Source organism: Solea solea, chromosome 19 (assembly GCF_958295425.1).
Source record: "Solea solea chromosome 19, fSolSol10.1, whole genome shotgun sequence".
NCBI lineage: Eukaryota > Metazoa > Chordata > Actinopteri > Pleuronectiformes > Soleidae > Solea > Solea solea.
In genome coordinates, this window is record NC_081152.1 from 5,903,865 (window position 1) to 5,918,483 (window position 14,619).

The following is a 14,619-nucleotide window of genomic DNA, read 5'->3' on the forward strand; positions in this document are numbered from 1 at the left end:
CCAAAATCACTCAAAAACGTCATAGTATAGTATGTCGTCCAAAAGCACTCAAAATAAGTCATAGTATAGTATGTCGTCCAAAAGCACTCAAAAACGTCATAGTATAGTATGTCGTCCAAAATCACTCAAAAACGTCATAGTATAGTATGTCGTCCAAAATCACTCAAAAACGTCATAGTATAGTATGTCGTCCAAAATCGTTAAAAAACGTCATAGTATAGTATGTCGTCCAAAAGCACTCAAAAACGTCATAGTATAGTATGTCGTCCAAAATCGGTCAAAAACGTCATAGTATAGTATGTCGTCCAAAATCGGTCAAAAACGTCATAGTATAGCATGTCGTCCAAAATCGGTCAAAAAGTCATAGTATAGCATGTCGTCCAAAATCGGTCAAAAACGTCATAGTATAGCATGTCGTCTAAAATCATTTTAAAAAAGTCATAGTATAGTATGTCGTCCAAAATCGTTCAAAAACGTCATAGTATAGTATGTCGTCCAAAATCGGTCAAAAACGTCATAGTATAGCATGTCGTCCAAAATCGGTCAAAAACGTCATAGTATAGCATGTCGTCCAAAATCGGTCAAAAAAGTCATAGTATAGCATGTCGTCCAAAATCGGTCAAAAACGTCATAGTATAGCATGTCGTCCAAAATCGGTCAAAAACGTCATAGTATAGCATGTCGTCCAAAATCACTCTAAAAAAGTCATAGTATAGTATGTCGTCCAAAAGCACTCAAAAAAAGTCATTGTATAGTATGTCGTCCAAAAGCACTCAAAAACGTCATAGTATAGTATGTCGTCCAAAATCACTCAAAAACGTCATAGTATAGTATGTCGTCCAAAAGCATTCAAAATAAGTCATAGTATAGTATGTCGTCCAAAAGCACTCAAAAACGTCATAGTATAGTATGTCGTCCAAAATCACTCAAAAACGTCATAGTATAGTATGTCGTCCAAAAGCACTCAAAATAAGTCATAGTATAGTATGTCGTCCAAAAGCACTCAAAAACGTCATAGTATAGTATGTCGTCCAAAATCACTCAAAAACGTCATAGTATAGTATGTCGTCCAAAATCACTCAAAAACGTCATAGTATAGTATGTCGTCCAAAATCGTTAAAAAACGTCATAGTATAGTATGTCGTCCAAAATCGTTCAAAAACGTCATAGTATAGTATGTCGTCCAAAATCACTCAAAAAAGTCATAGTATAGTATGTCGTCCAAAATCACTCTAAAAAAGTCATAGTATAGTATGTCGTCCAAAAGCACTCAAAAAAAGTCATAGTATAGTATGTCGTCCTAAAGCACTCAAAAACGTCATAGTATAGCATGTCATCCAAAATCGGTCAAAAACGTCATAGTATAGCATGTCGTCCAAAATCGCTCAAAAAAGTCATAGTATAGCATGTCGTCCAAAATCGTTCAAAAACGTCATAGTATAGCATGTCGTCCAAAATCGGTCAAAAACGTCATAGTATAGTATGTCGTCCAAAATCGGTCAAAAACGTCATAGTATAGTATGTCGTCCAAAATCTGTCAAAAACCTCATAGTATAGCATGTCGTCCAAAATCGGTCAAAAAAGTCATAGTATAGCATGTCGTCCAAAATCGTTCAAAAACGTCATAGTATAGCATGTCGTCCAAAATCGGTCAAAAACGTCATAGTATAGCATGTCGTCCAAAATCGGTCAAAAACGTCATAGTATAGCATGTCGTCCAAAATCACTCTAAAAAAGTCATAGTATAGTATGTCGTCCAAAAGCACTCAAAATAAGTCATAGTATAGTATGTCGTCCAAAAGCACTCAAAAACGTCATAGTATAGCATGTCGTCCAAAATCGGTCAAAAACGTCATAGTATAGCATGTCGTCCAAAATCGGTCAAAAACGTCATAGTATAGCATGTCTTCCAAAATCGGTCAAAAACGTCATAGTATAGCATGTCGTCCAAAATCGGTCAAAAACGTCATAGTATAGCATGTCGTCCAAAATCGGTCAAAAACGTCATAGTATAGCATGTCGTCCAAAATCATTTAAAAAAAGTCATAGTATAGTATGTCGTCCAAAATCGTTCAAAAACGTCATAGTATAGTATGTCGTCCAAAATCGGTCGAAAACGTCATAGTATAGTATGTCGTCCAAAATCGGTCAAAAACGTCATAGTACAGCATGTCGTCCAAAATCAGTCAAAAACGTCATAGTATAGTATGTCGTCCAAAATCGTTCAAAAACGTCATAGTATAGTATGTCGTCCAAAATCGGTCAAAAACATCATAGTATAGTATGTCGTCCAAAATCGTTCAAAAACGTCATAGTATAGTATGTCGTCCAAAATCGTTCAAAAACGTTATAGTATAGTGTGTCGTCCAAAATCGGTCAAAAATGTCATAGTATAGCGTGTCGTCCAAAATCGGTCAAAAAAGTCATAGTATAGCGTGTCGTCCAAAATCGGTCAAAAACGTCATAGTATAGCATGTCGTCCAAAATCGGTCAAAAACGTCATAGTATAGCATGTCGTCCAAAATCGGTCAAAAACGTCATAGTATAGCATGTCGTCCAAAATCGGTCAAAAACGTCATAGTATAGCATGTCGTCCAAAATCGCTCAAAAAAGTCATAGTATAGCATGTCGTCCAAAATCGCTCAAAAAAGTCATAGTATAGTATGTCGTCCAAAATCGGTCAAAAACGTCATAGTATAGCATGTCGTCCAAAATCGGTCAAAAACGTCATAGTATAGCATGTCGTCCAAAATCGGTCAAAAACGTCATAGTATAGCATGTCGTCCAAAATCGCTCAAAAAAGTCATAGTATAGCATGTCGTCCAAAATCGCTCAAAAAAGTCAAAGTATAGCATGTCGTCCAAAATCGGTCAAAAACGTCATAGTATAGTATGTCGTCCAAAATGTCATAGGTTAGTATGTCATTCAAGTTTTGACATGAAAGACATAGGTTTGTATGTCTTTCAAAATTTCCCCATGCCTGATGGGAGTGGGATTTGAACCTGCTCTTACCCAGGGAAGCTGGTTCAAGAAAGACCACCTTAGACCACTCTGCCAAACTGCAAACATTGCTTTTAAATGTGAAATACAGAATTGTATGTCGTCCAAAATCGGTCAAAAACGTCATAGTATAGCATGCCGTCCAAAATCGGTCAAAAACGTCATAGTATAGTATGTCGTCCAAAATCGGTCAAAGTAGTCATAGTATAGTATGTCGTCCAAAATCAGTCAAAAACGTCATAGTATAGTATGTCGTCCAAAATCGGTCAAAATAGTCATAGTATAGTATGTCGTCCAAAATCACTCAAAAACGTCATAGTATAGTATGTCGTCCAAAATCATTCAAAAACGTCATAGTATAGCATGTCGTCCAAAATCGTTCAAAAACGTCATAGTATAGTATGTCGTCCAAAATCGTTCAAAAACGTCATAGTATAGTATGTCGTCCAAAATCACTCTAAAAAAGTCATAGTATAGTATGTCGTCCAAAAGCACTCAAAAAAGTCATAGTATAGTATGTCGTCCAAAATCGGTCAAAAACGTCATAGTATAGTATGTCGTCCAAAATCGGTCAAAAACGTCATAGTATAGTATGTTGTCCAAAATCGGTCAAAGTAGTCATAGTATAGTATGTCGTCCAAAATCGGTCAAAAACGTCATAGTATAGTATGTCGTCCAAAATCGGTCAAAAACGTCATAGTATAGTATGTCGTCCAAAATCGTTCAAAAACGTTATAGTATAGTATGTCGTCCAAAATCGGTCAAAAATGTCATAGTATAGCATGTCGTCCAAAATCGGTCAAAAAAGTCATAGTATAGCATGTCGTCCAAAATCGGTCAAAAACGTCATAGTATAGCATGTCGTCCAAAATCGCTCAAAAAAGTCATAGTATAGCATGTCGTCCAAAATCGCTCAAAAAAGTCATAGTATAGTATGTCGTCCAAAATCGGTCAAAAACGTCATAGTATAGCATGTCGTCCAAAATCGGTCAAAAACGTCATAGTATAGCATGTCGTCCAAAATCGGTCAAAAACGTCATAGTATAGCATGTCGTCCAAAATCGCTCAAAAAAGTCATAGTATAGCATGTCGTCCAAAATCGCTCAAAAAAGTCAAAGTATAGCATGTCGTCCAAAATCGGTCAAAAACGTCATAGTATAGTATGTCGTCCAAAATGTCATAGGTTAGTATGTCATTCAAGTTTTGACATGAAAGACATAGGTTTGTATGTCTTTCAAAATTTCCCCATGCCTGATGGGAGTGGGATTTGAACCTGCTCTTACCCAGGGAAGCTGGTTCAAGAAAGACCACCTTAGACCACTCTGCCAAACTGCAAACATTGCTTTTAAATGTGAAATACAGAATTGTATGTCGTCCAAAATCGGTCAAAAACGTCATAGTATAGCATGCCGTCCAAAATCGGTCAAAAACGTCATAGTATAGTATGTCGTCCAAAATCGGTCAAAGTAGTCATAGTATAGTATGTCGTCCAAAATCAGTCAAAAACGTCATAGTATAGTATGTCGTCCAAAATCGGTCAAAATAGTCATAGTATAGTATGTCGTCCAAAATCACTCAAAAACGTCATAGTATAGTATGTCGTCCAAAATCATTCAAAAACGTCATAGTATAGCATGTCGTCCAAAATCGTTCAAAAACGTCATAGTATAGTATGTCGTCCAAAATCGTTCAAAAACGTCATAGTATAGTATGTCGTCCAAAATCACTCTAAAAAAGTCATAGTATAGTATGTCGTCCAAAAGCACTCAAAAAAGTCATAGTATAGTATGTCGTCCAAAATCGGTCAAAAACGTCATAGTATAGTATGTCGTCCAAAATCGGTCAAAAACGTCATAGTATAGTATGTTGTCCAAAATCGGTCAAAGTAGTCATAGTATAGTATGTCGTCCAAAATCGGTCAAAAACGTCATAGTATAGTATGTCGTCCAAAATCGGTCAAAAACGTCATAGTATAGTATGTCGTCCAAAATCGTTCAAAAACGTTATAGTATAGTATGTCGTCCAAAATCGGTCAAAAATGTCATAGTATAGCATGTCGTCCAAAATCGGTCAAAAAAGTCATAGTATAGCATGTCGTCCAAAATCGGTCAAAAACGTCATAGTATAGCATGTCGTCCAAAATCGGTCAAAAACGTCATAGTATAGCATGTCGTCCAAAATCGGTCAAAAACGTCATAGTATAGCATGTCGTCCAAAATCGCTCAAAAATGTCATAGTATAGTATGTCGTCCAAAACTGGTCAAAAACGTCATAGTATAGTATGTCGTCCAAAATCAGTCAAAAACGTCATAGTATAGTATGTCGTCCAAAATCGTTCAAAAACGTCATAGTATAGTATGTCGTCCAAAATCACTCAAAAAAGTCATAGTATAGTATGTCGTCCAAAATCACTCTAAAAAAGTCATAGTATAGTATGTCGTCCAAAAGCACTCAAAATAAGTCATAGTATAGTATGTCGTCCAAAAGCACTCAAAAACGTCATAGTATAGCATGTCGTCCAAAATCGGTCAAAAACGTCATAGTATAGCATGTCGTCCAAAATCGGTCAAAAACGTCATAGTATAGCATGTCGTCCAAAATCGGTCAAAAACGTCATAGTATAGCATGTCGTCCAAAATCGGTCAAAAACGTCATAGTATAGCATGTCGTCCAAAATCATTTTAAAAAAGTCATAGTATAGTATGTCGTCCAAAATCGTTCAAAAACGTCATAGTATAGTATGTCGTCCAAAATCGGTCGAAAACGTCATAGTATAGTATGTCGTCCAAAATCGGTCAAAAACATCATAGTACAGCATGTCGTCCAAAATCAGTCAAAAACGTCATAGTATAGTATGTCGTCCAAAATCGTTCAAAAACGTCATAGTATAGTATGTCGTCCAAAATCGGTCAAAAACATCATAGTATAGTATGTCGTCCAAAATCGTTCAAAAACGTCATAGTATAGTATGTCGTCCAAAATCGTTCAAAAACGTTATAGTATAGTGTGTCGTCCAAAATCGGTCAAAAATGTCATAGTATAGCATGTCGTCCAAAATCGGTCAAAAAAGTCATAGTATAGCGTGTCGTCCAAAATCGGTCAAAAACGTCATAGTATAGCATGTCGTCCAAAATCGGTCAAAAACGTCATAGTATAGCATGTCGTCCAAAATCGGTCAAAAACGTCATAGTATAGCATGTCGTCCAAAATCGGTCAAAAACGTCATAGTATAGCATGTCGTCCAAAATCGCTCAAAAAAGTCATAGTATAGCATGTCGTCCAAAATCGCTCAAAAAAGTCATAGTATAGTATGTCGTCCAAAATCGGTCAAAAACGTCATAGTATAGCATGTCGTCCAAAATCGGTCAAAAACGTCATAGTATAGCATGTCGTCCAAAATCGGTCAAAAACGTCATAGTATAGCATGTCGTCAAAAATCGCTCAAAAAAGTCATAGTATAGCATGTCGTCCAAAATCGCTCAAAAAAGTCAAAGTATAGCATGTCGTCCAAAATCGGTCAAAAACGTCATAGTATAGTATGTCGTCCAAAATGTCATAGGTTAGTATGTCATTCAAGTTTTGACATGAAAGACATAGGTTTGTATGTCTTTCAAAATTTCCCCATGCCTGATGGGAGTGGGATTTGAACCTGCTCTTACCCAGGGAAGCTGGTTCAAGAAAGACCACCTTAGACCACTCTGCCAAACTGCAAACATTGCTTTTAAATGTGAAATACAGAATTGTATGTCGTCCAAAATCGGTCAAAAACGTCATAGTATAGCATGCCGTCCAAAATCGGTCAAAAACGTCATAGTATAGTATGTTGTCCAAAATCGGTCAAAGTAGTCATAGTATAGTATGTCGTCCAAAATCAGTCAAAAACGTCATAGTATAGTATGTCGTCCAAAATCGGTCAAAATAGTCATAGTATAGTATGTCGTCCAAAATCACTCAAAAACGTCATAGTATAGTATGTCGTCCAAAATCATTCAAAAACGTCATAGTATAGCATGTCGTCCAAAATCGTTCAAAAACGTCATAGTATAGTATGTCGTCCAAAATCGTTCAAAAACGTCATAGTATAGTATGTCGTCCAAAATCACTCTAAAAAAGTCATAGTATAGTATGTCGTCCAAAAGCACTCAAAAAAGTCATAGTATAGTATGTCGTCCAAAATCGGTCAAAAACGTCATAGTATAGTATGTCGTCCAAAATCGGTCAAAAACGTCATAGTATAGTATGTTGTCCAAAATCGGTCAAAGTAGTCATAGTATAGTATGTCGTCCAAAATCAGTCAAAAACGTCATAGTATAGTATGTCGTCCAAAATCGGTCAAAAACGTCATAGTATAGTATGTCGTCCAAAATCGTTCAAAAACGTTATAGTATAGTATGTCGTCCAAAATCGGTCAAAAATGTCATAGTATAGCATGTCGTCCAAAATCGGTCAAAAAAGTCATAGTATAGCATGTCGTCCAAAATCGGTCAAAAACGTCATAGTATAGCATGTCGTCCAAAATCGGTCAAAAACGTCATAGTATAGCATGTCGTCCAAAATCGGTCAAAAACGTCATAGTATAGCATGTCGTCCAAAATCGCTCAAAAATGTCATAGTATAGTATGTCGTCCAAAATCGGTCAAAAACGTCATAGTATAGTATGTCGTCCAAAATCAGTCAAAAACGTCATAGTATAGTATGTCGTCCAAAATCGTTCAAAAACGTCATAGTATAGTATGTCGTCCAAAATCACTCAAAAAAGTCATAGTATAGTATGTCGTCCAAAATCACTCTAAAAAAGTCATAGTATAGTATGTCGTCCAAAAGCACTCAAAAAAGTCATAGTATAGTATGTCGTCCAAAATCACTCTAAAAAAGTCATAGTATAGTATGTCGTCCAAAAGCACTCAAAAACGTCATAGTATAGTATGTCGTCCAAAATCGGTCAAAAACGTCATAGTATAGTATGTCGTCCAAAATCGGTCAAAAACGTCATAGTATAGTATGTCGTCCAAAATCGGTCAAAAACGTCATAGTATAGTATGTCGTCCAAAATCAGTCAAAAACGTCATAGTATAGTATGTCGTCCAAAATCGTTCAAAAACGTCATAGTATAGTATGTCGTCCAAAATCGGTCAAAAACGTCATAGTATAGTATGTCGTCCAAAATCACTCAAAAAAGTCATAGTATAGTATGTCGTCCAAAATCGTTAAAAAACGTCATAGTATAGTATGTCGTCCAAAATCGGTCAAAAACGTCATAGTATAGTATGTCGTCCAAAATCGGTCAAAAACGTCATAGTATAGTATGTCGTCCAAAATCGGTCAAAAACGTCATAGTATAGTATGTCGTCCAAAATCGTTCAAAAACGTCATAGTATAGCATGTCGTCCAAAATCGGTCAAAAACGTCATAGTATAGCATGTCGTCCAAAATCGGTCAAAAAAGTCATAGTATAGCATGTCGTCCAAAATCGGTCAAAAACGTCATAGTATAGCATGTCGTCCAAAATCGGTCATAAACGTCATAGTATAGCATGTCGTCCAAAATCGGTCAAAAACGTCATAGTATAGTATGTCGTCCAAAATCACTCAAAAACGTCATAGTATAGTATGTCGTCCAAAAGCACTCAAAATAAGTCATAGTATAGTATGTCGTCCAAAAGCACTCAAAAACGTCATAGTATAGTATGTCGTCCAAAATCACTCAAAAACGTCATAGTATAGTATGTCGTCCAAAATCGGTCAAAAACGTCATAGTATAGTATGTCGTCCAAAATCGGTCAAAAACGTCATAGTATAGCATGTCGTCCAAAATCGGTCAAAAACGTCATAGTATAGCATGTCGTCCAAAATCATTTTAAAAAAGTCATAGTATAGTATGTCGTCCAAAATCGTTCAAAAAGGTCATAGTATAGTATGTCGTCCAAAAGCACTCAAAAACGTCATAGTATAGTATGTCGTCCAAAATCACTCAAAAACGTCATAGTATAGTATGTCGTCCAAAATCGGTCAAAAACGTCATAGTATAGTATGTCGTCCAAAATCGGTCAAAAACGTCATAGTATAGTATGTCGTCCAAAATCGTTCAAAAACGTCATAGTATAGCATGTCGTCCAAAATCGGTCAAAAACGTCATAGTATAGCATGTCGTCCAAAATCGGTCAAAAACGTCATAGTATAGCATGTCGTCCAAAATCGGTCAAAAACGTCATAGTATAGCATGTCGTCCAAAATCATTTAAAAAAAGTCATAGTATAATATGTCGTCCAAAATCGTTCAAAAACGTCATAGTATAGTATGTCGTCCAAAATCGGTCAAAAACGTTATAGTATAGTATGTCGTCCAAAATCAGTCAAAAACGTCATAGTATAGCATGTCGTCCAAAATCGGTCAAAAACGTCATAGTATAGCATGTCGTCCAAAATCGGTCAAAAACGTCATAGTATAGCATGTCGTCCAAAATCATTTTAAAAAAGTCATAGTATAGTATGTCGTCCAAAATCGTTCAAAAACGTCATAGTATAGTATGTCGTCCAAAATCGTTCAAAAACGTCATAGTATAGTATGTCGTCCAAAATCGGTCAAAAACGTCATAGTATAGTATGTCGTCCAAAATCACTCTAAAAAAGTCATAGTATAGTATGTCGTCCAAAAGCACTCAAAAAAAGTCATAGTATAGTGTGTCGTCCAAAAGCACTCAAAAACGTCATAGTATAGTATGTCGTCCAAAATCACTCAAAAACGTCATAGTATAGTATGTCGTCCAAAATCGTTCAAAAACGTCATAGTATAGTATGTCGTCCAAAATCGGTCAAAAACGTCATAGTATAGTATGTCGTCCAAAATCACTCAAAAAAGTCATAGTATAGTATGTCGTCCAAAATCGTTAAAAAACGTCATAGTATAGTATGTCGTCCAAAATCGGTCAAAAACGTCATAGTATAGTATGTCGTCCAAAATCGGTCAAAAACGTCATAGTATAGTATGTCGTCCAAAATCGGTCAAAAACGTCATAGTATAGTATGTCGTCCAAAATCGTTCAAAAACGTCATAGTATAGCATGTCGTCCAAAATCGGTCAAAAACGTCATAGTATAGCATGTCGTCCAAAATCGGTCAAAAAAGTCATAGTATAGCATGTCGTCCAAAATCGGTCAAAAACATCATAGTATAGCATGTCGTCCAAAATCGGTCATAAACGTCATAGTATAGCATGTCGTCCAAAATCGGTCAAAAACGTCATAGTATAGTATGTCGTCCAAAATCACTCAAAAACGTCATAGTATAGTATGTCGTCCAAAAGCACTCAAAATAAGTCATAGTATAGTATGTCGTCCAAAAGCACTCAAAAACGTCATAGTATAGTATGTCGTCCAAAATCGGTCAAAAACGTCATAGTATAGTATGTCGTCCAAAATCGGTCAAAAACATCATAGTATAGTATGTCGTCCAAAATCGGTCAAAAACGTCATAGTATAGTATGTCGTCCAAAATCGGTCAAAAACGTCATAGTATAGCATGTCGTCCAAAATCATTTTAAAAAAGTCATAGTATAGTATGTCGTCCAAAATCGTTCAAAAAGGTCATAGTATAGTATGTCGTCCAAAAGCACTCAAAAACGTCATAGTATAGTATGTCGTCCAAAATCACTCAAAAACGTCATAGTATAGTATGTCGTCCAAAATCGGTCAAAAACGTCATAGTATAGTATGTCGTCCAAAATCGGTCAAAAACGTCATAGTATAGTATGTCGTCCAAAATCGTTCAAAAACGTCATAGTATAGCATGTCGTCCAAAATCGGTCAAAAACGTCATAGTATAGCATGTCGTCCAAAATCGGTCAAAAACGTCATAGTATAGCATGTCGTCCAAAATCGGTCAAAAACGTCATAGTATAGCATGTCGTCCAAAATCATTTTAAAAAAGTCATAGTATAGTATGTCGTCCAAAATCGTTCAAAAACGTCATAGTATAGTATGTCGTCCAAAATCGGTCAAAAACGTCATAGTATAGTATGTCGTCCAAAATCGGTCAAAAACGTCATAGTATAGTATGTCGTCCAAAATCGGTCAAAAACATCATAGTATAGTATGTCGTCCAAAATCGGTCAAAAACGTCATAGTATAGTATGTCGTCCAAAATCTGTCAAAAACGTCATAGTATAGCATGTCGTCCAAAATTGGTCAAAAACGTCATAGTATAGCATGTCGTCCAAAATCGGTCAAAAACGTCATAGTATAGCATGTCGTCCAAAATCGGTCAAAAACGTCATAGTATAGCATGTCGTCCAAAATCATTTTAAAAAAGTCATAGTATAGTATGTCGTCCAAAATCGGTCAAAAACGTCATAGTATAGTATGTCGTCCAAAATCACTCTAAAAAAGTCATAGTATAGTATGTCGTCCAAAATCAGTCAAAAACGTCATAGTATAGTATGTCGTCCAAAATCGTTCAAAAACGTCATAGTATAGTATGTCGTCCAAAATCACTCTAAAAAAGTCATAGTATAGTATGTCGTCCAAAATCACTCTAAAAAAGTCATAGTATAGTATGTCGTCCAAAAGCACTCAAAAACGTCATAGTATAGTATGTCGTCCAAAATCGGTCAAAAACGTCATAGTATAGTATGTCGTCCAAAATCGGTCAAAAACGTCATAGTATAGTATGTCGTCCAAAATCGGTCAAAAACGTCATAGTATAGTATGTCGTCCAAAATCAGTCAAAAACGTCATAGTATAGTATGTCGTCCAAAATCGTTCAAAAACGTCATAGTATAGTATGTCGTCCAAAATCGGTCAAAAACGTCATAGTATAGTATGTCGTCCAAAATCACTCAAAAAAGTCATAGTATAGTATGTCGTCCAAAATCGTTAAAAAACGTCATAGTATAGTATGTCGTCCAAAATCGGTCAAAAACGTCATAGTATAGTATGTCGTCCAAAATCGGTCAAAAACGTCATAGTATAGTATGTCGTCCAAAATCGTTCAAAAACGTCATAGTATAGCATGTCGTCCAAAATCGGTCAAAAACGTCATAGTATAGCATGTCGTCCAAAATCGGTCAAAAAAGTCATAGTATAGCATGTCGTCCAAAATCGGTCAAAAACGTCATAGTATAGCATGTCGTCCAAAATCGGTCATAAACGTCATAGTATAGCATGTCGTCCAAAATCGGTCAAAAACGTCATAGTATAGTATGTCGTCCAAAATCACTCAAAAACGTCATAGTATAGTATGTCGTCCAAAAGCACTCAAAATAAGTCATAGTATAGTATGTCGTCCAAAAGCACTCAAAAACGTCATAGTATAGTATGTCGTCCAAAATCACTCAAAAACGTCATAGTATAGTATGTCGTCCAAAATCGGTCAAAAACGTCATAGTATAGCATGTCGTCCAAAATCGGTCAAAAACGTCATAGTATAGCATGTCGTCCAAAATCGGTCAAAAACGTCATAGTATAGCATGTCGTCCAAAATCGGTCAAAAACGTCATAGTATAGCATGTCGTCCAAAATCATTTAAAAAAAGTCATAGTATAATATGTCGTCCAAAATCGTTCAAAAACGTCATAGTATAGTATGTCGTCCAAAATCGGTCAAAAACGTTATAGTATAGTATGTCGTCCAAAATCAGTCAAAAACGTCATAGTATAGCATGTCGTCCAAAATCGGTCAAAAACGTCATAGTATAGCATGTCGTCCAAAATCGGTCAAAAACGTCATAGTATAGCATGTCGTCCAAAATCATTTTAAAAAAGTCATAGTATAGTATGTCGTCCAAAATCGTTCAAAAACGTCATAGTATAGTATGTCGTCCAAAATCGTTCAAAAACGTCATAGTATAGTATGTCGTCCAAAATCGGTCAAAAACGTCATAGTATAGTATGTCGTCCAAAATCGGTCAAAAACGTCATAGTATAGTATGTCGTCCAAAATAGGTCAAAAACATCATAGTATAGTATGTCGTCCAAAATCGGTCAAAAACGTCATAGTATAGTATGTCGTCCAAAATCTGTCAAAAACGTCATAGTATAGCATGTCGTCCAAAATTGGTCAAAAACGTCATAGTATAGCATGTCGTCCAAAATCGGTCAAAAACGTCATAGTATAGTATGTCGTCCAAAAGCACTCAAAAAAAGTCATAGTATAGTGTGTCGTCCAAAAGCACTCAAAAACGTCATAGTATAGTATGTCGTCCAAAATCACTCAAAAACGTCATAGTATAGTATGTCGTCCAAAATCGTTCAAAAACGTCATAGTATAGTATGTCGTCCAAAATCGGTCAAAAACGTCATAGTATAGTATGTCGTCCAAAATCACTCAAAAAAGTCATAGTATAGTATGTCGTCCAAAATCGTTAAAAAACGTCATAGTATAGTATGTCGTCCAAAATCGGTCAAAAACGTCATAGTATAGTATGTCGTCCAAAATCGGTCAAAAACGTCATAGTATAGTATGTCGTCCAAAATCGGTCAAAAACGTCATAGTATAGTATGTCGTCCAAAATCGTTCAAAAACGTCATAGTATAGCATGTCGTCCAAAATCGGTCAAAAACGTCATAGTATAGCATGTCGTCCAAAATCGGTCAAAAAAGTCATAGTATAGCATGTCGTCCAAAATCGGTCAAAAACGTCATAGTATAGCATGTCGTCCAAAATCGGTCATAAACGTCATAGTATAGCATGTCGTCCAAAATCGGTCAAAAACGTCATAGTATAGTATGTCGTCCAAAATCACTCAAAAACGTCATAGTATAGTATGTCGTCCAAAAGCACTCAAAATAAGTCATAGTATAGTATGTCGTCCAAAAGCACTCAAAAACGTCATAGTATAGTATGTCGTCCAAAATCACTCAAAAACGTCATAGTATAGTATGTCGTCCAAAATCGGTCAAAAACGTCATAGTATAGTATGTCGTCCAAAATCTGTCAAAAACGTCATAGTATAGTATGTCGTCCAAAATCGGTCAAAAACGTCATAGTATAGCATGTCGTCCAAAATCGGTCAAAAACGTCATAGTATAGTATGTCGTCCAAAATCGGTCAAAAACGTCATAGTATAGTATGTCGTCCAAAATCGTTCAAAAACGTCATAGTATAGCACGTCGTCCAAAATCGGTCAAAAACGTCATAGTATAGCATGTCGTCCAAAATCGGTCAAAAACGTCATAGTATAGCATGTCGTCCAAAATCATTTAAAAAAAGTCATAGTATAATATGTCGTCCAAAATCGTTCAAAAACGTCATAGTATAGTATGTCGTCCAAAATCGGTCAAAAACGTCATAGTATAGTATGTCGTCCAAAATCAGTCAAAAACGTCATAGTATAGCATGTCGTCCAAAATCGGTCAAAAACGTCATAGTATAGCATGTCGTCCAAAATCGGTCAAAAACGTCATAGTATAGCATGTCGTCCAAAATCATTTTAAAAAAGTCATAGTATAGTATGTCGTCCAAAATCGGTCAAAAAGGTCATAGTATAGTATGTCGTCCAAAAGCACTCAAAAACGTCATAGTATAGTATGTCGTCCAAAATCACTCAAAAACGTCATAGTATAGTATGTCGTCCAAAATCGGTCAAAAACGTCATAGTATAGTATGTCGTCCAAAATCGGTCAAAAA

At 36.0% G+C, this 14,619-nt stretch overlaps 1 protein-coding gene across 1 annotated transcript in view; it reads left to right on the top strand.

Moving 5' to 3' along the window:
* Positions 1–14,619, top strand: part of pik3r1 (phosphoinositide-3-kinase, regulatory subunit 1 (alpha)) — a 48,452-nt gene that overhangs the window by 20,064 nt on the left and 13,769 nt on the right. The window lies entirely within an intron of this gene.